Source organism: Chionomys nivalis, chromosome 8 (assembly GCF_950005125.1).
Source record: "Chionomys nivalis chromosome 8, mChiNiv1.1, whole genome shotgun sequence".
NCBI classification, from domain to species: Eukaryota; Metazoa; Chordata; class Mammalia; order Rodentia; family Cricetidae; genus Chionomys; species Chionomys nivalis.
The window spans coordinates 41,845,773-41,853,557 of record NC_080093.1 but is presented as its reverse complement, the minus strand read 5'-3'; the positions used below and the strand labels follow the sequence as shown (position 1 = coordinate 41,853,557).

The following is a 7,785-nucleotide window of genomic DNA, read 5'->3' as shown; positions in this document are numbered from 1 at the left end:
GCTTACTGGGTTTTCATTCCAACACACATACTGTCTTGTCCCCACTGCCTTTTGAGACTGGTTAGATTTAAAAGACTCAGCACAAAGAAAATGAAGAAGGAAGTTGTAGGAGGGGTCACTGCTTCTGGACATCAATGGGGCCTTTGTGTGAACAAAGGGTTTTAGTGTGGGGGGGGGTGTGAATCTTAAAATATTTGATAAAAGTCTTACAAGGCAGGAGATAAAAAGACTTTAATTCCTTGTCATGAACACAAGTTTTATAGTGTCTGCTAGAAGAGAATCGTATTTAATGTTTCTTAAAGTAAAATCTGGGTTCTCTACAGAGGCCAGACATTTCGAGACTCCGAATTTTCAAACGTTTCACTGTGGACAGTGTTATGCAAAGTGCAGCAAGCTCCTACCGGCAAATGTGTCCTGGTCCACCTTTACGTTCCTCCCGCTGCTGTCCCATGTGTTTCCCTGAACTCTGGATAAACCAGACAACTCAGCGATTATCCAGGGGCTCCACACGCCCCTCAGAGGTCACGTGGATCTCATCTTTAAGGCACTGCAGGGGATTTAAATCTAGTTAGGAGTCTAGAAGCAGGGAGGTAGAGAGGGTCTTGAGAATCTGCGCTTTCCTGAAGATCACCTGCCGTTCTTTTTGAATAAAGGAAAGAAATAAAAGGAGGACGTGACCGCTCCTAAGGGGTTGAGATTTTTATTATAGATACGAGGAATGTGCACAGGCAGAGGCTGCTGGAATATTCCAGACTAAACATGACTGGCAGACTGGACTGAGCCTCGTGAGGAGAGGTGGAAAGAGGAGGAGTGAGCCAGGAGCCCAGGAGACCAAGAGATTCATTCAGTATAGCCAAAATGGCTGTGTTATACAGAAGAGAAAGGGTGGAAGAAGGAAAAGCCCAAGTGAGTCCTTGCACTGGAGAGTTCAGGGTAGGGAGCGGGGCATGCCAGGCACTAGATGTTAAGAGATTGGTGGACAGCATCCATGCTGATATGTTAATGGGCACCTTAGCCATTTGTTTAAGATTTGAGACCTAAGAGCTTTTCCAGGTAAACAGGTTGATCCCACAAGGTGATCACAGGTAAGAAGTGGCTGCTGGGAAGGTCACTGTCTCCCAGTGGCTGCTGGGAAGGACACTATGCCCCACTTTCATCCGTGTCTCCCTGAAGCCATCCCACCTACAGGATCCTATGACCTCGCATAGCATAACATGCTGTAACAGAAAGCGCTGCTAGTCCAGGTCTTCCCTGCGTGTTACTGGGGTTCACTCACGGGGTGAGATCCTGGGTGGGATTTTCCACGGATTCCATCCTGCCGCTCAGGCAAACGAGGCCCTCCCTTGGAGCACACTCACTCTCAGACCACTTGCTTGGCACCGAGCTGGGAATTAATTCTTGGACATGTTCTTTCCTTATATCACCGTGCCCAGAACTGTAGGAGCCACTGACAGATGTCACTACACTCTGCATGGAACTCTACACCAGCACTTTCCAAAGACCACCAGTGCCCCAGCTGGCTGGGAGTACCAACTGATGTGACAGGACTGTGTCCTGGGCAGAACTGCTAAGACCTCTGTTCCTTTATGCCATGCCAGCTCACAGGTAGGTTTTCTGAAAGCAGGCACCCCAGCACCCCAGCACCCCAGCCAGAAAGTAGAAGTTTTGGTCACATGCCTGAACTAGAACCAATCTTCTGAAGGGTTGTACCAGGCCCACTTGCTCTACCCGAGAATCAAGTTTTACACACACACACACACACACACACACACAAATCATCTGGTATCCAAGCAAAGCAAAGGGCACGCAAAGACAACAGCTGTCTGCATATCTTCCCCAAGCCCTAAATGTAATGTGACATATCATACAATGCATTACTAAGCCACGGAAAGTGAAATGCTGATGATACCGAAACACCAATAAATGCCAATTCGTTGCATTAAATGAAGAAACCAAGCAGACAAATCCAGAAACAAACATGAAAGGGACTGGTGGTTGCCAACATGGCAAGGTAAAGGGAATAGGAAGGATTTTAAGTGTGAGGCTTCTCTGGGGATGAAAAAATGCTCTGCTCTAGCATGAATGTACTTGAGGTCACTAGCATGTACTGTAGAGGGATGAATATTATAGTCTGTGAATTAGAAATTATAGCAATATTTTTCAAGACAGCAAATGACCTTCTAGATCAGTGGCTCTCAACCTGGGGGTCGAGACTTCTTTGGGGATCGAATGGTCCTTTTACAGGGTCTCATATCAGATATATTGTATATCAGATATTTATATTATGATTCATAACAGTAGCAAAATTATAGTCATGAAGTAGCCGCTACAGTAATTTTATAGTTGGGGGGTCATCACAATGTGAGGAACTGTATTAAAGGGTTGCAGCATTAGGAAGGTTGAGAAGCTCTGTTCCAGATGGAATCAGGTCTCCAATGAGTTTATCTGCCAACTGAGCCCATGGAAGTTCAAGCTCCATGAATGTTTGTTAAGAGGTAGGTCACCCCAATTCCTCAAGTTTTGTTCTTTAGCCAGTATTCTGTTGCTTTCCAGTCCTCAGGGAATTTGAAAACTTCTAGCAGGATCAAGAGACGGGCAGAAAACTTTCTGTAGAATTCAGAGGTCTCAGGCCACAGAGTTGTGAATTACTAAGAAAAAATAGAAGACTAACTTCTCAAGTTATCAACTTGGTATCAACTACAGTTATACCAGTGTGTCTGAGTGTTCAACAAACTGTCAACTGAAATCATGACAAGTGCACGACATGTGTGCATTATGATGTTTGTATTGCACTGGGTATTATAAGAAGGCTACAGGTGAAATGACATATATAGGCTGATAGACATAGGTCTATGTCATCTTATATAAGCCATTTGAGCATTTTGCATATAGAAAGGACTCTAGAACCAACCCTTCTATAGACATGGAGAGAACTATGCATCCAGTCTCCCATCCCTTCAAACAATGCCTTCTAGAATGTGGAAAGTAGTTGAAAGCTCACAGCTCTTCATTTCTGTGGATTCTGCGAGATCTATCAGAATAAACAAGTCTCACCACACTTGACTCTTCTCCTCTGTCACGTACTCAAGGATTTGACGGCTAGTTCTGCCTTCTGTTGGCTGAGGAACCAACAGCGAGTTCCTCTGAAGTTCAGTATCCGTCTCTCAAATAGAGGCAGCTGGACGAATGAGAAGACTCAATGATACCACGTGAAATGCCAAGCACACTGCTTGGTACACAGCTGGTGCTTCACAACTAAACATTCTGTTGTTACCAAATATATTCAAAACAATCACAGACAGGTAGGTAAACGTCTTTCTGGTTGGCAAAATGTTGGTGTGGTACCATAGCAATCAGGGACTTTCAATATTTGAAAAATGTATAACTGAATGAATGTCCCCTTTTCTTTTTTTTTTTTTTTTTTTTTTTTTGATTTTTCGAGACAGGGTTTCTCCATGCCTTTTGGTTCCTGTCCTGGAACTAGCTCTTGTAGACCAGGCTGGCCTCGAACTCACAGAGATCCGCCTGCCTCTGCCTCCCGAGTGCTGGGATTAAAGGCGTGCGCCACCACCGCCCGGCTGAATGTCCCCTTTAACTCCCATTTCAGCCACACAAATATTGGGTGAACAGTCCGTGACAACGTAATGAGCAGAAATGACCACTAATAGAAGACTTTCCACAAAAACCCCATGAACTGGCTCTCTGCTCCTCGCTGCTCTAGAGACAGCCGCTTCTTTTCGTGCAGTGCCAGACTCATTCCAGAGACACGATGGTGAAGGTCGGAGTGAACGCATTTGGCCGTATTGGACGCCTGGTTACCAGGGCTGCCTTCACTTCTGGCAAAGTGGACGTTGTTGCCATCAATGACCCTTTCATCGACCTCAACTACATGGTCTACATGTTCCAGTATGACTCCACCCATGAAAGTTCAAAGGCACAGTTAAGGCTGAGAATGGGAAGCTTGTCATCAACGGGAAGGCCATCACCATCTTCCAGGAACAAGATCCCGCCAACATCAAATGGGGGGATGCCGGCACCAAGTATGTTGTGGAGTCAACTGGTGTCTTCACCACCATGGAGAAGGCTGGGGCCCACTTGAAGGGTGGGGCCAAAAGGGTCATCATCTCCGCCCCTTCTGCCGATGCCCCCATGTTTGTGATGGGTGTGAATCATGACAAGTATGACAATTCCCTCAAGATTGTCAGCAACACTTCCTGCACCACCAACTGCTTAGCCCCCTTGGCCAAGGTCATCCATGACAACTTTGGCATCGTGGTAGCACTCATGACCACAGTCCATGCCATCACGGCCACCCAGAAGACTGTGGATGGCCCCTCTGGGAAGCTGTGGTGAGACGGCCGTGGCGCTGCCCAGAACATCATCCCTGCGTCCACTGGCGCTGCCAAGGCTGTGGGCAAAGTCATCCCAGAGCTGAACGGGAAGCTCACGGGCATGGCCTTCTGTGTTCCTACCCCCAATGTGTCCGTTGTCGATCTGACATGCCGCCTGGAGAAAGCTGCCAAGTATGACGACATCAAGAAGGTGGTGAAGCAGGCATCCGAGGGCCCACTAAAGGGCATCCTGGGCTACACTGAGGACCAGGTTGTCTCCTGTGACTTTAACAGTGACTCCCATTCTTCCACCTTCGATGCTGGGGCTGGCATTGCTCTCAATGACAACTTTGTAAAGCTCATTTCCTGGTATGACAATGAATTTGGCTACAGCAACAGAGTGGTGGACCTCATGGCCTACATGGCCTCCAAGGAGTAAGAAGCCCGCCCTGGACCACCCATCCCAGCAAGGACACAGCAAGAGAGAGGCCCTCGGCTGCTGAGCAGTCCCTGTCCTAACTAACCCTTGACACTGAGCATCTCCCTCACAGTTTCCATCCCAGACCTCCAGAATAGCGGGAGGGGCTTAGGGAGCCCTACTCTCTTGAATACCATCAATAAAGTTCATTGCACCCCAAAAAAAAAAAAAAAAAAAAAAAAAACAACCATGAACTGAAAATCATTGCGGTTATAAAATGCCTTACTTTTTTCTTTTCATTTTGAAACACACAGCCCAGGCTGGCCCTCAAACTCACTATGTAGCCAAGGATGACTGTGAATTCATGATCCTCCTTCTCCCTCCAAAATCCTTGGATTAAGGAATGTGCTATTGTACCTACTTTGTTTAAAATATCAAATTCAGGGCTTGGTGGTTGAGAGGCAAGTACTCACCAACTGAGCTACATCCCAGTCTAATCCTTGCAATCCTTGCTTTTAAAGAACTACATGTTCCAAATCTTTGCTTTGGGACACTGATGACAAGATGTTTTTTTAATGCAAGCAGATGGATGATCATCACATAGAAAACATTAAAGCAGAGAGAACAATCAGGTTAGAGGCCAGAAAACAGCCTGGAGTAAAGAAAGACAATTCTCAGGAAGCATACTAGTTAGGAGTTGGGACTGTGGGAGCAGATGCCCTGGGTTTGACACAAACTCAGTGGAGTATGATCTAGAGCAGGCACTTAACCTCCTTGGGCCTCGCTTTCCACGTATTCATAATGTAGCAAGGATTAGAGTTAATAAATAAGAAATGTTCCAAGCAATGCTTAGATCTTAAGTTCTAATAAATACTATTACTCCATTTATACTGATTATTATTATAATTCTCATGATTTTTCAGACCCGTTTAGCCCTTCTCTTATTTAACAGTCCTCTAAAGTATCATGTAAAATGGGAGATGAGGGGAAAATAATCCAAGAAACTTAAGCAATACAGGAAAGAATTACTGAGGATGCTTGATTCACAGAACAAGTATGAAAGTCTCTTTCTGTTGGTATAAAAAGGGAATTTCGAGGCCCCGAGGCCAGTTCTTTATTCCTCTAAGGAGGCAGTTACTATAATGATGTTCTCTGAGCCATGTGGCTAGTTAGCACCTTCCCTCGCCATTAAAGCCATGAAATTTATTATGTTCCCCTCAGAGGGCAGTTTAAGGAGAAATTGATACATTTGTACAGAACATATTGGCCATGCTGGAAAGATTTTTCCCACATCTACACAATGATGAGAAAATTGGACACGACTAAAGACTGGGCAACCCAGTTCTTGCGACAAAACCTAGCAACAGGTGTGACGATACTCTGAAAATGCCTGATGTGTGGCAGGACACCAGTGTTGGCCCTTAAGTCACGTTCCGAGGTAAGGGACTTTGTGGTGTTTCTGATCATCAGTTTAGGTGTTTTAATAGATGACTCCTTTCTTAAGATCTTACATGACACCTAAATATATCAAGAAAATAATGCTGAGCCACACTGAGTTTTAAAGTAAAATGGGGGAGAGGGGAGGAGACAGTGATTTCATCTTCCTGCAGTGGCTCCAGAGTATTTCCAAGAAATCTGTATATGCCATGATGTTATATAAGGTCTTCAGATCCCCTCCAGCCACAAGCTCAGGCATCAAGATGCTACGACGGAAGATCATGAGATTACTGCTTGAAGAACGGTTACTCTCTAGATGGTAGTTCTCAACCTTCCTACTGCTGGGACCCTCTAATACAGTTCCTCATAGTGTGGTAACTACCAACCATAAAATTATTTTTGTTTCTACTTCATAACTGTAAGTTTGTGACTGTTCTGAATCTTAAGATAAATATCTAATATGCAGAATGTCTGATACGTGGCCCTGTGAAAGGGCTATTTGTGGGGACCAAAGGGAGGTGACCCACAGGTTGAGAACCACTGATCTAAAGGGACATTTTATAATCACTAGCACAACCAAGTTCTAAACTACACTAAACTAAATATTGCTTTTTCTCTGCTAGCTAGTAAATGGGGTTTCTTATGGAATATCCACTGAGACCCAGGCACAGTAATGAAACTGCATTTTTCTCACTATATTGTATTGTCATTTAAGTCAGCTGGCCACCTCATATGCTTCTAAGGTCTTTCTCCTCACCATGGGAAACAACAAGGTTGCTCTGAACCCCATAAATAGCAAAGCAACACCTCTACAATGGTATGCAGGTAACAAACCCCACACTGTACCAGGTGCCAAATGCCCTTTGATGAGCCAGGTAATCATCTGAGAAGCATGTTCCATACTGGTCCCTTTCCATAAATGGCAGAGAAATCTAAGCTACACATCTAACCAGAGACCTCCTATGCTGAAGTATTTCACTCTTTCATTCATTCAGTCATATGATCAACATTTGTGAGAACTTCCCCAGACTTCACAGGGCTCCTAGGACCCAAGGTCTTGATGACGAGACTCAGCTCAGCACTGTGACCATTTGTATCCCTCTTAGATATTAGGTTGTGAAGGAGGAGGGTTATCTGTCTATGTGTTACTCTCATTGGTTAATAAAGAAACTGCCTTGGCTTTTTGATGGGGCAGATTTAGATAGGTGGAGTAGACAGAACAGAATGCTAGGAGGAAGAAGGCAGTGAGGCAGACGCAATGATTCTCCGCCTCGAGATGGACATAGGCTAGGATCCTTCCAGGTAAGCCACCACCCCATGGTGCTATACAGATTATTAGAAATGGGTTAAGCAAGATGTGAGAATTAGCCAGTAAGGGGCTAGAGCTAATGGGCCAGGTAGTGTTCAAATGAATACAATTTGTGTGTTGTTATTTCGAGTGTAAAGCTAGCCGTGCAGGAGCTGGGCAGGATGAAAAGCAGGCCTGCTCGCCTCATCACTACAAGGTTGTTCGTGTCACTGGGACTTGCCTTGCTTAGCCCTTCCATCAACTCTACTTAGGAATGCTCCCTCTCCCTCTTACCCTCCCCTTCCATGTGT

The 7,785-nt window shown here is 45.2% G+C and overlaps 1 pseudogene; it reads left to right on the top strand.

Annotated features, from left to right (window-relative positions):
* The first annotated feature begins 3,769 nt into the window (after positions 1-3,769).
* Positions 3,770-4,907, top strand: LOC130879505 (glyceraldehyde-3-phosphate dehydrogenase-like; annotated as a pseudogene).
* Positions 4,908-7,785: the final 2,878 nt, after the last annotated feature.